The sequence below is a fragment of the Monomorium pharaonis genome, chromosome 4 (assembly GCF_013373865.1).
Source record: "Monomorium pharaonis isolate MP-MQ-018 chromosome 4, ASM1337386v2, whole genome shotgun sequence".
Taxonomy (NCBI): domain Eukaryota; kingdom Metazoa; phylum Arthropoda; class Insecta; order Hymenoptera; family Formicidae; genus Monomorium; species Monomorium pharaonis.
Window position 1 is genome coordinate 28,325,480 of NC_050470.1, and position 16,988 is coordinate 28,342,467.

The 16,988-nt window shown below is 32.7% G+C and overlaps 1 protein-coding gene across 1 annotated transcript in view; it reads right to left on the minus strand.

Moving 5' to 3' along the window:
• The window catches only part of LOC105829558, a 30,196-nt gene that overhangs the window by 11,354 nt on the left and 1,854 nt on the right, over positions 1-16,988 (minus strand). The gene's annotated exons all lie outside the window — the stretch shown is intronic.

Below are 16,988 nucleotides of genomic sequence, written 5' to 3' on the forward strand. Positions count from 1 at the left end.
TCTGAACAATTTAATTTTTTTTACTCATGCTACTTTTCTTGCGAGAATGTAATATAATGTATACAAATAACATCAAATTGTAGAAGAATTAAGAAACTGACAAAGGTTAATTATATAATCCAAGGAATAAGGTGACGCACGTTCTCTAACTAGTTTATTATGTAAAGGATGGTAAAATAGTTGAATTATTCTCGTGAGATCCTTCCCACATAATTGATGATAAACGCATTTAATATTATCGTAACACGTTTATCTGTTTCACACAGAATTGCACTGCGAATGAAACGTTTGTCTATCTCGTAATTTTCTGGGCTTTACTTCCTTAATGTCATAATTAGATAATGAAAGCACGACAGAGGGTGAAGATGAATAGAATGTAAGCAATGCTCGACCCTCCCCCGTTCCTTAATTATATACTGCTGCTTTTGTAGAAAAATTGCATAATACATTTCTTTTTTACAACGAAATTTTTCTATACATATTACGTAAATAATGCGTAATATTCTTGAAAATTAAATTAGGCAAACTTGGTGATTATAATGTCACCCCTAGACAATTAATTATGTCTATGACAATTCTGTAATTATCTATAAATTATTATTCTTTAATTATTTTATAATTTGTATGTAAAGTAAATACGGAATGAGAAATTAAGAATTGCATTAGAAAGTAACATTAGCAAATATTGTAGAGACAAAATCGAAAAGTTACATAGTTAAAAGTCATAATTAAAAGATGAAAACGTCAGAAGAAGAACTAAAGATATCGTAACTGTAATCGGGGAGTACCGTAACTTAAACGGTTCCGGTATTTTTTTTTAATCAAGAAATTGAAACCGAAACCGGAACACCTAGCCAGCTAGCTTATGGTCTTATCGAATTCTAACCGTAACCGAGCAGACATTTTATTTCACATTCGCGATGTAATCTGTTATATCGGATAGTTGTTGTGACTTATTTGTGCGGGCAACGCGGATATGTAATATCTAGTTTTGCGACTCTCGAGCCAACTGGTTTATATTCGACTCTCGGATGTAGGATCTTCCTCGAGGGAGATACCAACCGCGGGTTTGCATTTCGTACACGTGTCAGACAATGGCGTATTCTCGCGCGAAGATGCAACGACGCGCGAAGCAATTTAAGTGAAACTAAGACGACACGCCGCAGCATAGATCACGGAGTTTCGATAATGGCTATGGTCGTCCTGAATATCGTTTATAAATACGGCGGGATATATCGGTCGAAACAATTAATCGCGTCTATCTCGTGGAACGTACATGACCGCGTAAGTATCCCTGCATCCGGCAATTTTAGCCGATCGCAAAGATGCATCTAGACTTATCGTGTAGAAAGTGTGCATATTTTCTTTTTACGAGCCTTTCCCTCTTTTCGCGACTTTCACCGTGAACAACAGCACGAAACAAAATTGGCAGTATCAAATTAAGATTCGCGACGTCACTCTGTAACGTAATGTAGCCTCGGCTATCGGATTATTCCTGATAACGGGAATTCTAATAATAGAAATTATAAGAGACAATTCAATCCACAGAAAGGTTGGAAGAAAATTTAATTTTACGTCACTTACGATGATTACTGATACCGTGATTACAATCATATACAACGGAGGTTTGTGAATCGATGAGATGTTTAATAGACATCTGAATTGCAGGCAATACTAAAAAATTAGATAATAGCAATCGATTCGCTGTTTGCGTTACTAGGTTCCGGTAAATTATTGCTTCGACGAGATGGCTCACAAGACACGATATCACGAAACCAAGCGCATGAAGAAAATTGTATTTCGTGTCGTCATTACGCTCATATAAAATCATCATATCGTGAAAAGTGGAAAATAAAACGCGAAAACTGGTGCTCATTGTCCAGTAGACAATATTGCGAAATAATAGGAAGCCTAGCTCCACGTTCCAAGATCTCGGATACAAGAACTTTAACGTTCTCGCGGGCATGCGATCCAGCCGGACGGATAAAGCCATTCGCATCGCTGACTGGCCGCCACATTAATTATTAATTATTCATTAGCGAAGCCGCCGATCGTTCAGGTAAATAGCACATTTGTGCCTTCGCGAATCGGTTCGCCGCTGCTAGTTCGCCGAGTATTCTTGCCTAGAGAGAGAAAGAGATAAGTCTCGCTTCTGTGCGCATTGCCTATCCCTGATTAATCGAGGAGCGACGATCACAGGTCGCGATTCTGAACACGATGCCCCTTCCGCAGGCAGGTATGATTAGGATGGTATTCAGCGTGATGTACAACTTTTTTTTTCTTTTTCATTACAATACACCGTGCACGGCTCTGCTCTGCTATCGTAATTAAATCGCAACAACGTAGGCTGATGTGAAGGAACGATAAAACGACTGCTGATGATACGACTGGGATATGATAAATCACGATCGAGATGAAATATATGTACGTTAAATTAACTCTTATTGAAGTGCTTTGTTTCTTATATGTAAATGACTAACGTTGTTCTTCTCCTATGAAAATCGTCTTGTGCGCGTACACGTAAGTACTTTGCTTTTGTTTAGCTTAAGACTGTCAGTGAAATTCACATTGGAGAATGGTAATCTTAAATTCCATATTATGAATTGTAACATTGTATTAAAATCTTGATGAAATCCTCCCGATAAGAGTTAATAATGCGTCGATTGCAGAGTAAGAGCCGTCGACGTTTCCTTCCTGAGTGAATCTCTTCAGCTAATTTGATGTAAATGTTATTAAAAATTATTGTTTACTTTATATACAGATATTATTATAATCTTAAACGCGTGAGAAAGAAAATGCGGAAGTGAATGATAAGATCCTCCTTCACTTCCTTCCTGCACTTGAACATTATTCAAACGTGTGGACGTCGATAGAAAATTCGCTGGAAAAGCGCGCTTCTCTGCTCTTCCGCGTGGTGATAAACGTTATCATACATCTACGGGACGTTCTCGAGATCGCGACAGCCGTACAATTTGCCTGAATTCTCACGGTATCCTCTCTCTCCCCCTCTCTCCCCCTCTCTCCTTCTCGATAGTATTCAACATAATGCATGCATTACGAACTACCCGCCGTAACTCTAAATGCGGCTGGGCCCGCAAGCCTAATGCTCACAATAGTAGGACATTCTACGTAACAGGATAATACACCGTAATTGCGAGCAAACTCCTGTGCTGTACAGGAGAGCTGACAATTGCTGGTGCACGCGCGCGGGAGAGCGTAATTTTAATTCTGATTAAAATACAATGCCCGGTGTGTGCGTTCGCGTGAATAAGATTCCCCGGCTGCTTATATGCACAGTTATCTCTCTCCCGAAAAGTATGTCAAATCGTAAAAATGTTGGACATGCGCATAACAAAGTATCGATCGCGAACGTTGCTCCGTATGTAATTGTTACTACACGTAACAATATTGGATAATCCAGTCGATGAATCGCAATACTTACATGCATCAACAATATAACTAAGGTGAATCGTTAATTTTTTCGCTTTTGATATACATCCAATATATTAAACCCTATATTTCTACTATATTTTCTTTTGTGGCTATAATTAAATGTTAAAATAATTATTAAATTAAGATCTCCATTTTTGTAGTTATTACTATTATAATATTAGTAATAATAACATATACAATGTGTATGTTATATTGAAAAAAATTATAATCACTTTTGGAGCTGTATTCTAATTACATCGTATGTTGTTATTATAATTATTATTATTATATTATAGTAATAATAACTACAACAAATTATAATTATCTGCTACATTCAATTATAGTTACAAATACGAAATGCATTACTCTCAGTGTTATTTAATTAATATAATTCTTTAGAAAAAATATATTTGTGCATACATTATTAAAAATTAATTTTGAGGGAAATAAAAATTCTATAAAAATTTCTATGAAAAAGCATGATCAGAGTGATCCTCAGACGACCTTTGATTAGGATAATTTTGTGTCGTCAAGGTCTATAAAAATAGCAGTCGGTCGTTCCACTTTGCACAACGAAGCGCCGTTTTATTCGGCGAGCATTAATGGAGGATATTTTTACAGTTTGCGCGTTGTAAACAAGTAACGGAGTTCACGGGCACTACGATCTCTCTAATGCAAGCCGGGGAAGCCGTGAGAATGTAGGTGAATCGCATAGCCAAGTGCCGCGCCGCCGCCGTCGTAACGAACGGAATGCAGTCCCGCCGAGCCCCTCGCGGAGAGACCGGAATATTCTGCATCTTCGACGGGAACCGCGATTCCGCCGCGCGGATTCTCGCCTCTCGGTCAGATAGACGAAATGTCGTCGCCCGCATGCAATCTTACTCGAAATAATTAGCGGGCAGATGCGCGAGAGAGTACCTACACGGCGCAACGATCTTCAGCGGCGGTACTTTTACTTCGTTAATTAACTTCTTGCAAAGCATTTCTTGCTCGGTTCGAGAACATCGTGAATAAAGGAATTGAAATTGTTCCAAAGAATGGAAACGGTACTATTTCTGTAATATAAGAGATAACTATTCTAGTTAATGTAACATACAAAAGTAGAGATATATGTATAGAAATATATGTATTCCATGAAATTACGCTACTTCCACTTAGAGAAAGTGCGGATTCACGCTTTTAATATCCATGATTATTTTAATAGAATATTATTATCATTATTTTATATTAGATGTTTTACAACTTAGTTTTCAAAAATTTTTAATACAATGAACAACAATATTGATTTAAAAATAAGAGAGATTATTCCAAAACTGAATATAATTTTTTATACATGCATAATTCATTTATTATAACTAAAAAAATTATTAACTCTGAATTGCTTACAAAAAAATTTTGATGAGAATTCAATACACAAGAATAATGGTACTTTTATTCCTCTATAATCAATAGATGAAATGGTCTCACCAAAGTCTTTCCCTCGCATTTATAAATGATATAAAATTTTGATAATTCAAAATAAACATGAGATTCAAACATTTGATATGTATGTGTTATAAGCGTAAAATATTTTACACAATAAATTTTTGTTAAAAAATAAATTGAAAAGCTATGTAGTATATTAACTAACAATTTGCATCACCTAACAGTTTATTATTAGCAGTTACAAGAAACCGGATAGTGTAAAAAAGATGAGGACAAAGTATAAGCAGAACTATAAAGATAAGATTCTTATGGTTACTTGGTAGAAACCGCAGGTTGCCAGGCTTAGTACGACAAACGGTTGTACGGTTGTAGGTAAAGAACTGAATACTAGAAAATGAAGTAATTGTTCGCAGCAACATATATTTTCAACAAACACGAAGTTCTTTTCAAGAATGTAGAATACCTTTCTTAATGATGAAATTGTTGAGCTCTGCACGAGAGAAAGAGAGGCAAAAGTAAAAATATTGCTGGTCTCAAGTTTGTTTCTATTGCCACCGGTGATAATGATATTGACCCAAAAACTGGCATTACCGTGATTACATGGCACGAGTAACCCCAAAAAATGTGACCGATTAACCATGAGAGTCTCTCGGAGACCTGTCCTATCTAATTCAAAAGATCGATCCGGTTCGCACGGCCCCGACAAATTTCCCATAATGTGCGCGCGCGATAATGGCTCTTACGTTAAATCTCGAGTAATCATCTCTTATTGTTTTCAGTGAAGTTTATTCGAGTTTATACACCACTATTGCGCCACTCTTTCGACACACATTATTGGTATACACATCATATGGTTTTTTGACTTTTGATTGACACATATTTGGAATAATTGAAAATAATCAAATGATGAATTGATAAAGCGATATGTTGATTTTTTGTATCATTGTATACTGTTTTACTACTTTTTATCTTTTTTTTACTAAGTAAACGTCGATAAGTCTCGTCTAACACAACCGTAAAAGAACAGGAAAGAAACCTGACAGGGGTTACCCATGGACGTGTATACTGTGCTATGTGCCGTCTCTCGAGGCGGTAACGGCAGACTTAACGGTACCCCATTCCAGCCCAATATTTATTCTTTTCGCTGGCAAACGACATTTCGGATCCGCGTGGCGTAATTCGACAATATGGAGTTTGTAGAATCAATGTTACATATACGCAAATCGACGTCACGCGAAAGTGACACTATCGCGAAAGAGCGTGAATTGTATTACGACAGCTGGTAATCGCGACGACATGACGAGAGCGCACGCGATTCCGTGTATAACTGCGCGAGTCTATAAATGTCAACTGTGTGAAATAATTCTCGTGTTACGCGGAAACGTTCGAGCAAAGGATAAGCAATGCAAAATAATAAAAGTTCAAATTGCGCTTTGAAGTGTTACAATCTTTTGACGATCAAATTCAAGACCATCTTTATTGCAACTATGATATTTTCAATTTTGTTGATTTTTTTTTAAATCAACCTCATAGAGCATAAAATTTACAGCAACATTGCATATTGCAGTACAATGTGGCAGAAACTGTAAAGAATTTTTTACCCATGTTATTTCAACAATATTGCAATAATGTTTCAAAAATATTGAATTGATATTAGATGAACGCGAGAGTTCCATTTCTCGTAATTAAAAAAAGTTAAAAGATAAAAATGTACAGCATTATAAGATTTTTTATTTAATTTTAATAATACCTTGGAAGACTAAAATTGATTTCGAAGATGAGAGTAAATGCGTGTGAAATGCATTTTAAACAATAAAATTTTTTTTATTCCTCTGTGTGAAAATTAATTCGGGGACATATGATGCTCCTGTAAGTTATGTAAATGTGTTATGCACTTGAAATAATATTAGAAACGCTAAAATATTTTAATATTGATACAATATTGAATTGCAATATTTTTAAAGACGAACCATTACTGCAATGTTACAGCAATCTTGTAGCAACATTTTGCACATATACTCAACGTATTCCAATCTTTTAATGAAATATTTCTACAATGTTTTTGCAATCTTTTTGTGCAGTATGAGAAGATAAATCAAATTCCGCTTTCGATAATTCAAATATCATAATTCATTTCTCCACTTTTTACTCCGTAAATGTTAGTTTTCGCTTGAAATTCGACTTTCGACTTTCGCTTTCGTAAATTCGGCAGAAAAATGGACTCTTATCTCGGTGAATCTTCGAAACAGCAATTCTCTGAGTAGTGTGGACTAGTCTTCGTTTTTGTTCTACGCAGCGATTTCGTGACACTTTCACGGTTCGTGCGGTTGGGCGAAAGTCAGGGAGTGATGAAACTCTATGCCGGATATACGTTTCGCGGTGTCGTTGCTCCCGCGCATGCGATGACGTTAGTGGCTTCATGCAAATATTCCTCCTTGCGCAAATGGGAAGCCCGATATGGCGACGGTAAAACTCATGAAAGCTACGGGAGTGACGCGTCAGTCGATGACTCTTTTAATCGGTAAAAAGAAATGCTTGCGGCATCATGATGTGTCGCCCAGTAAATTGATAACGGTACTGGACAATTCGACATTTTAACATTTTGAAAATCATATTAGCTCATAATTCCGTAAATCATTGTTAATTACATTAACGCGTAATGAATTGCAATGCCGTTTGGTCATTAATATATACGTGAAGAGACACAGAATTCAATATTAATGTTATAGAGTGTAAACGTTAATAAGCGAGAATGTGTGAAAGCCAATAATGATCGCATAGCTTCAGCATTAATTTGCATATCATAGAACGAGTGTCAAAATGTACGAAATGAAATTCATGAAATTCATTTGCATAAATTCTCAATAATAATTAAATATTTTTAATATATCAACAAACTGTTTTATACACCAATGCTTTTGAAATAATAAAATTAATAAAATATCTAAAGAGCTTCCTAAACTTCCATGCTCTAATAATAACATAATTAATCGTAATATAAAAGATAATAATTATATCATTGTATTTAGACAGCGTATTCAGTAATTTAAATTGATGTAAATATTGAACATTTACTTCGTGTAAACTGTATAAATCTAATAAAAGAATATTGCATACGTTTCCTCCGTTTATCTCCGTTTTATATAGAAACAGGTGATGAAACATGAATAGAGAAAATGTAGGCCATATTTGATCCCTATAATTTTATGCGGGTTATTAAAAAATAAATTACTTATGCGTTTCATAATTGCGTCGCTAGTTTTTTTCTTATTTGAAACGTGAACAATGTTTCAATTTTTGAGAGGAGTAATTTCAATGCATTGTCTTATCTTTTTGTGCAACTGTTTTTGTTGTGATGTATAATAACGAGATATTAACTCTAGAATACTACTGCGCTACTCATATTTTTACATTAACACTATTCTTAAAAAAAAAAAAAACTTAGACAAAACTCATATTTTTTACATTTTACGCTTTATACACACTTAAGAATTTTTAAATAGTTTTTATACTTTATAGGTTGCAAGATGTTTAAAATGATTGAATAAACATTTTTCACACTATTTTATTGTAAACAAAACTCTATTAAATATTATTTTAGGATATCAAAATTTTAATAATAAAAACTGTAATAAATTTGAATTAGAATTTAGATGAAAAAATACACCCACAATAGTATTTCAAGGTTAATTAATAATGATTTTAATTAGTGATATTAATCAATGATTATTTAATATATTTATCTGTATTTTTAAAACATTTATCGGTCGAAGAATTAACTTACTATTATTATTTAATATATTTATTTTCCCATGTAATGCAACTTTGTGATACTGTTATCCGTACATAATTGCGTGTGTATTCTATGGATTTCTATAAAGTGATTTTACGTAGAATAGGATTTACGGAGAATTGAAACCACACGTGCAGTTGCACGACACGGTTACCAAAGCGTTTATCTTCTCAGCATTGACGCGTACACCGCTGCGAAACCGGACGTATACCTTTATTTACGCAGCCACGCCGCATTTGCATAAATTCTTGACATGTTTTTCGAAAAAAAATGGAGATCAATATCCATAGTGCATAAGTATAGCTATCTCCTGGCGGGATTCTTGTAGAGTTTAGACTTTACATCAGATATTACATCTAACGGGAAAGTGATAAAATATTCCTCAATTACTTAATAGCTACATGCGAATCGATGAAGCGTCGGTACAGGCATTCTTGAACCTGCCGAAATTTTTCGGTGGAGGTCAAGATACCGGTTTGAGGCATGCCAGCATGCCGCTGGCTTGAAAACCTATCGGACAGGTTTGAGGTACGTTTCAAAAGATTGCAGGTTTTTTTGTAAATTACGCTAATTATCTCGCGGCACAACGATGCAACACCGACATACTTAAGCTGGGCGTTAATGTCACCATAACGACATCATATTGCTATCGTTGATATCTCCACCGAATCTTTTTGGTCATGTATATCTTTCATAATTTGTATTTTATAATGTGTATTTATCAGGAGGCTGAGATATATTAGTAACTAAACAAAAATTTTATTTTTATCGTTAACTATTGTATATTTTAAATTATAGAGTTTTATTATTTTTAAATTGTATATATTAATCTAGAAATTACAAGTATATTTCACCAAATTGCATATTTTTTTTTAATATGTATAACTTTGCTGCTCCGTAATTATCATTGAACTCGTAATTAAAACGGGATACGTTTAATATTTTGTAAGAATTTTGGATCAATTCTAATACGCTTAAAGAAAATTTATCGCAAAGCATTTAACACAAATACGCTACATCTAATCGTTCCAACCCCACCTCCTGACTCACTACCCTATCCCAACCTTTCCTCTCCCAGACTTACCGGACAGTGCGAGGATCGTCAAGGTCACGAGGACCTTTGACCCAATAGGACACGTCATGGTGATCATCGACTGTTCTCGCAATCTTCTAGTAGATCAAGGATGCGAATGTCAAGGACGCGATATATCGCGCGGACACCTTTTTCAGGATTCCGCGCACCCAGACCGGTCGATTCGAAGCGAGCTGTGGTGCTTATCGATGTCCGCCATTTTGCATCGCAAGCCTACAACGAGCCGCTGGACATCAGGAGAGCCGACTTCACGGGCGCTGCCTGCGGCACGCCATTCTTTCTTTTTCCCTCGCCTCTCAGTCTCTCTCTCCCTTCACCCCTGATCCTGCCACTTGTGATGTTTCTTTTTTTCTCTTACTCAGTCTCGCACTCTCGCACACGCCGGTTGACCTACTTGGCGGCGGATCAGACCGGTGTACACGTCAGGTTTTTTGGCCAATGTGCTGTGCCAGACTTTAACTCAATATCCGATGAGATAGAAGTCTATTGTACAAGGCTGATTTTATTTTGTTGTTATGAAATGTTATCTCGTTACTTTGTTATAAATTGCACTTAAAAAAATTTTACTACTCTTATCTTCTGTCAAAATTTTTCTTGTGCTACTTTCTTTGGTCCCCAAAAATTTCTACAAATTTTCAAAATAAATGATAATCTTTCAAAATAAATTATATCACTTATAAATTCTTCAAAATTCAAGGCAGTTTAACAAAGGGATTGTAACATTTACTTCTTTGAGAAAAAGCAGTTAATTAATTTTTAAATTTTACAATTATGGTCGTATAAAATTTTAAATGTTTTTCAGATTATTTGAAATTTAAAGTATCTTTTGAATATTAAACAGCACAACGATGATACATTAAGTTTGCAAAATAATGATCACGATTTTGAAGGTAATAATTAAGTTGTCTTTAAAGAATCAATTTAACGTATAGATAACAAGTTATTTAACAAATTAAGTATCGTTCAAACAAGATTTTCAAGATCGCGTCTCACATTCGAAACACCTCGATACAATTTCTCGGCACTCAATTCACACTAAAGACATTCGTAAGAACAAGGCACATTCTCCCGAACAATGTTCACGAATGTGGACCAACGAATTTCTCCTTGAGAACAAAATGTTTATCAGTGACATCAAAATTTGATGAGCGTACTGGCGAACGCTACTTTTCTCCACCAACAGCTGCCGGTTATCTTGAAGCTCGGGAGTCCCAGTGCGAGGACTCAAGGTCCTAAGTGTGCACCATCCGAGGTTCACTTCACGGTCGTTCACACGAGACTGGCTCAGGCTGAGGACGGTCATACACGGTTTCTCCCACTTTAACTATGCCATAGCTACGCCATGGTACACTATACACTGCCGCGTATGTACGTCACGTCTTCGTGGCTGACGTCCACCATGCCGTGGCTCTCTACCACCATTCCTGCTCTGTGAAACAGTCCTTTCCCCACTCCCATGAGTCTTTCTTTCTCTTTCTCGCAACATTTTCTGCGACGAAGCGTGTCTACCTGCACGGCTGATACTATATAATTCTTGCCCACAGTTTGTGCATCCAGTTTTCTAACTGAAGTAAGTTTCGGTAACGAGAAATGGAAAGCCAACCTAAGTTGAACCTTTCAACCTTTAAACCTGAATCTCAAGATTAAGACTCTAAAATTTTGCGAGGGGAATCAAAATTAATTGACGTTCTCTTTTACCCCTAAGAAGTTCAGAATAGCAAAAAGTTCCGTGATAGAAAAAAAAAATTTGATGAATAAATAGCCGTTATTGAAATATTTATAAAGCGCGTATTTATAAATAATATTTATAAATGTTTAAAATAAAACTACGAAAGAGTGAGTTGCAAAGTTGTTCATGTTTCACGCTATTCATACTGAATAGCATATTTAGAACTAAAGTGCAATTACCTAGTTTCTACTATATTTTTCGTGACTTCCTGGTTTTACTCATTTAAAATGTAAAATCCTTAATACTTTTATGGTATGATAAACTAAGTAATTATTACATACTGAATATTTTATGCGGAAAGATCTCAAAAACATATTTTAGAAGACGTTTATTGATATAATACATATATGGATGTACAGAAATATATTTTGCCAATTCAGGACAGGATTTAAGAGTTAAAAGTTAAAATAATAAAGAGCTTTTATTATATGTATTTTTACATTCAAATAGTTACTATTAAAATAATAATGATAACAGAAGGGAATTACATGATATTGTCAGCTATTTTTGTTGTATAATTTTTATTTTATAACTATTAATACGGAACCATTTTCCTCATTATACGGCTTTTTAATTGTTGTCATTAAGAGTGGCTAAGTATACACTGTCTATCTTCTCGGTAATTTCTACTACGTTTCATACTTGCTTTAAAGTTGATTTCAATGGCGTTGTGATTGTAGACGAAGATAAAATAAGCATGACGTTGTAATAATATGTGACGTCTAATGATCTATTCTGAATTATTATTCTGACATTATTATTTTACCATTAATTACTGCTTTACTAGCATTTGCAATTTTACAATTTCTGTTAATTTTGCGTATATGTCATTTGCTCTTTATTAGCAATTTTTTTTAAGTATTAAAGAAATTATACAACTTAATTATAAGAAATAGAATAAAATATAATTTATTGTAATTTAAGATCATTTTTCTCAGAATATTGTTAAAAGTTTGTGTTGTTTTATGTAGAATCAAGTAATTGTGTAACATGCGCAAAGTCGCGCACATGTATAGTTAACGGGACTTCGATGCGTCGTGAACATGGGAGTCTCAGTAGCACCGAAATGTCATTAATGTTACTTCCTTTCCAAGTTGTTACAGAAATTCTATATAAGTTTATGCATTTTTTTTACTTCTTTAAGAACAAACAATTTTTCTTGTATTATAATATACAAAATGGTGATTAATAACAAGATATTTTAAATTTCTTTTATAAAGAAAATAAAACTCTAAAAAAATTTTTTTTAAACTTTAATATATTTAAAGTAAACACAAATAAACAAGTACATAGTCCAAAGAAAATTTTATCAAAATTATTTTAGCTTAATTTTTTTTAATTTATTATATGTAATTCGATTTTTATATACTTTTAAGAAAAAAGAAATTTTTTATATTATTTTTAAAAATATTTTAACGAATTTTTATCTCGTAATTGAGTACGTTGTAAAATCTTCTCATTTTTACTGCTGCATAAAATGTAGAGAATGCATGGAATCTATATGCGTTTTACTTTATTAATGAATATAACATAACTGAAGATTGGTCAGTGCGGTATAACTGAATCTTGCAGATGCGTTGTGCACGCACAAGCATATTTTTCTGCATTCAGTAAACACAAGATGTACCGATGCCTTACTATTTCTTCCGTTGTTATGATAAATTGCGTGCCCTCACTCGTTACCTCATTTCTTTACGCTTCAAACAAACGTTCGTGTTACAATTGTACATAATTATTGTCACGAAGTATTGTATTATGTAAATTGAACTTTAATGTAAATTTGGTATCTGAATTATAATTTAATCATTTCGTTTGTTTGTAATATACAAATTACTTATTATTTAACATAATTAATCATCCATTTTTATTTTTAAACAATAATTATAATAAATATACAATTGTTTAAATAAATGTTTATAATTAAGTTATTACAGAAGAGCAATTGAAAATTGTAATTACATTAAGTCGAATTATTGCTTTTTCTTTCTCTCTCTCTCTCTCTCTCTCTTTTTTTTTTTTTGTTAAGTGTTCTTTATATATAAATTTCTAAATCAAGTTTAAATAAAATACAATTATTATCAGATATATTGTAATTAATAAAGTTTAAAACTGAAAGTGAATGTAAGAAATAGATAATGCCAATCAAAAAATATAAGTAAATAGGCAGGTAGATCGTAGTTTATTTCTAAAGTGAATTTTAACTCTAAGAATTATCGAAATTATTCATATAATGAATTTCTTATAGGATTGTAATAATCACAATTTTTAATCTTTTATTTTAAATCGAGCGAGTTGTTTTGTGAGATATTCTTTTCTAATAAATTAAAAAAATTTTTTAATTGTTCTTTTTATTTAATTGCAAAAGTTTATAAGTTTTTAATAATATTAAATTTAAATATTTTTTAAAAGGCATTATTTTTACGCTTATTTTGTGTTGATAAGTCCTTAATGCCTGCCATAATTGTATACACAATATAGATTTTTATAATTTTAAATTAGTGTTTTATAAATATAATTTTAGGAAATATCGATATTAATTGATTAATTTACTCACGTAATATCGCATAATACCTGTCGTGTTACTTGAATGGAATTAATTGAGAGAATATTACTTTCATATGTGAATTGGCCTGCTTTTCTAACTCGCTAATTCCGTGAAAGCTTGACAGCTGCAAGACGTGCACTGCATGTAAGTCTCTATTGCTTTCTGGTAGTTCTGTAGCATTCTTTCGCTGGCAAATGATATGAACACCATGTGTTCCTGTGCAATTGCATCTTTCTTTTTTCTCTTTCTTGATACGACAAAAACGGGACGAGATGCATGAGTTGTTTCGAATATTATAAATAACTTTATTTAACGCAATAAGATATCTCTGAAATTTATCTCAATTAGAAATTATTTACATGTTTGATATTAAAATAATATAAGTTGTGTTACATCAGACGTTAATGTTACACAAATTTTATTTAAAACCGATATATTTTTTTAATTTTTAACATTATTTTTTCTTTTATAAAATACTAGCTGTGCCCTGCCACGCGTTGCTGTGGCTCTCTATTCTTATGCTACGTTTTTTTCAAATTTTCTTTGCTTTTGTTGTTTAACTTTCAAGAGCCTTGCTTTACTGTTGCTCTTTTTATTTTATTTTTGAATAAGCATTTATCTATCTTTAATAAATCTAATATTTATTTATTTACATACTTCTAACTTTTTTTTCTAAAAGCTGCCATGGATTTAGAAATCCATTCAAAAGACTGTTTTAAATAAGTTCCTTTTTTTCAATAAAATAAAAGCCACCTTTATTTTTCTTATTACCTTTAATTTAAATACAATAGAAACATTCTTCGCCTCTCTTGTCTCTCCTGGTCTCTCCCGGTCTCTACCCGTCTCTCCCGGTCTCTACCCGTCTCTCCCCGTCTCTCCCGGTCACTCCCGGTCTCTCCCCGTCTCGCCTGGTCTCTCCCCGTCTCTCCTGGTCTCTCCCCGTCTCTTCCCGTTTCTACTCGTCTCTCCCGGTCTCTCCCCGTCTCTCCCGGTCTCTCCCCGTCTCTCCCGGTCTCTTCCCGTCTCTCCCGGTCTCTTCCCGGATAATTTAATAAAAATAATATAAAAAATCAAGCATTAAATTTAAAGATATTTATTTTGATCAATCTTATTTTTTTAAAAAACCTTATTTTAATTAATAATCAGGATCTATTTATTGATTGACCTCACGCATATAGACACACCCATTTCTATAAATCACTACACGAACTTTAGTAGGATTGTCCGCATTGCACTATGTAACGCATGAAGAATTAAAATTGCATTTCTATGTAACGGATAGCCCCCTGGTCAAGTACGCATGAAATTACTCGGTCAGTAACTGATTCTCATCCAGAAATAAAAAAATAGAAGAAAATATTTTTTGCGTGGGTAGGAATAAAGTCTCGCATATGCTTATTAGATATGTTTGCTCACGTTACTGCATTTAAATATTTGATAACTGTTTATTATCATATCCGCATTTCTGCTGAGGAGAGATGTCCAGTTTCCAATTTTATAAAATATAGTGCTCATAAGAATTCCTATAAAATAAAATATATATTACATAGCTTAATTGAATTTAATTATATTTAATTATAGGATGCGTAATAATCTTCTTTATTACTTTTATTACAATATACATCATTATTTTAAATTGTACTTTTAAATAGAAAGTGTAAAAAATAAAATACATATTTTTTTAATGAGATGAAAGAAACATATGTTTTTAAATGAGAAATTCAGAATTTTTTAATTTTATTTTAAAGTATTTTTTTAGATATATTTTTTTATATACTGATTTTTTACATTATAATAGTTTTGATTATTTAAAAAATATGCTTTGCGCTTGTTAGTACGTAAATCATTAATTTTATAAAAATATAATAGTTTATTAATTTTATAAAAATTACAATAGTTTTTAAAGTACGTGTGTATTGTGCGTGCGTGCGTGCGTGTGCGCGCGCGCGCGCGTGTGTGTGTGTGTGTGTGTGTGTGTCATTAATTTTCTTTTAAAATATATAGCACAAAATTTTTGCTAGAATATTCAGAATGTATATATTAAATTTCTACTTCTTTTAATCATCAATAAATATCTATAAGATTGCATACAATAAAGAAAAAAATTTAGAAATGTACAGGCTCATAAAAAATAATTATTTTTGCTTTTAATGTAACCAAAGCTCATATAGGAATCGAAAAGTGTCAACTGGGAATGGCCTTCATAGTCTTAACCATTAGTTGATAATATAGAAAGTGATTAACTGTCCATATTTTTTATTAATAAATAAAATGTACATAAATTATATAAAAATAAAAGTCACAGCTTCGTAAATATAAAATAGAATACTTATTACAAAAATTATAACTGATTTATTTAAATTTTATCTAGGCTGAACACTTTACGATAACGTTAAAATGACGTTAAAGTGAAAAATTGTGACTAATTAAAAATGACTTTTAATAATCATTTTAATATCAATTGACGACTTTTTGTTCTGTTAGCTGATGGAATCTCAAAACGATGATATAAATATCTCTTTTTAACATGAAACTTCCATGATCGCATTTTTATATGCAGAAAGAAATCGCAGCGCCCTTTACAGCGATATTCAGGAATCAGTTTACTATTCTTCTTTACCGTATTTATTGTACAAACGTACGTGCTTCGAATCGTATTTTATTTTTCCTCTTTATTCTGATCTTTTAAATTTCTTTGCTTGCATTGGTATCTCTCAATAATCTGATCTATTAAATATAGAAATATTTATATAAAATGAAAATATATATACGATATAAATGTTTGATGCTATTATATTTGTAAATTAATATATGAAGTAGTTGCAAAATACACTGACTTATATAATTGTATTTTATAATAATATTTGTATTTTTTATATAATAGATTACATGTGAGAAATATTTTAATTGTAAAATTACATTTACTTGATAAGTTTGATGGTAATCTTTGCGTTATTTTAAAACAAAGTGA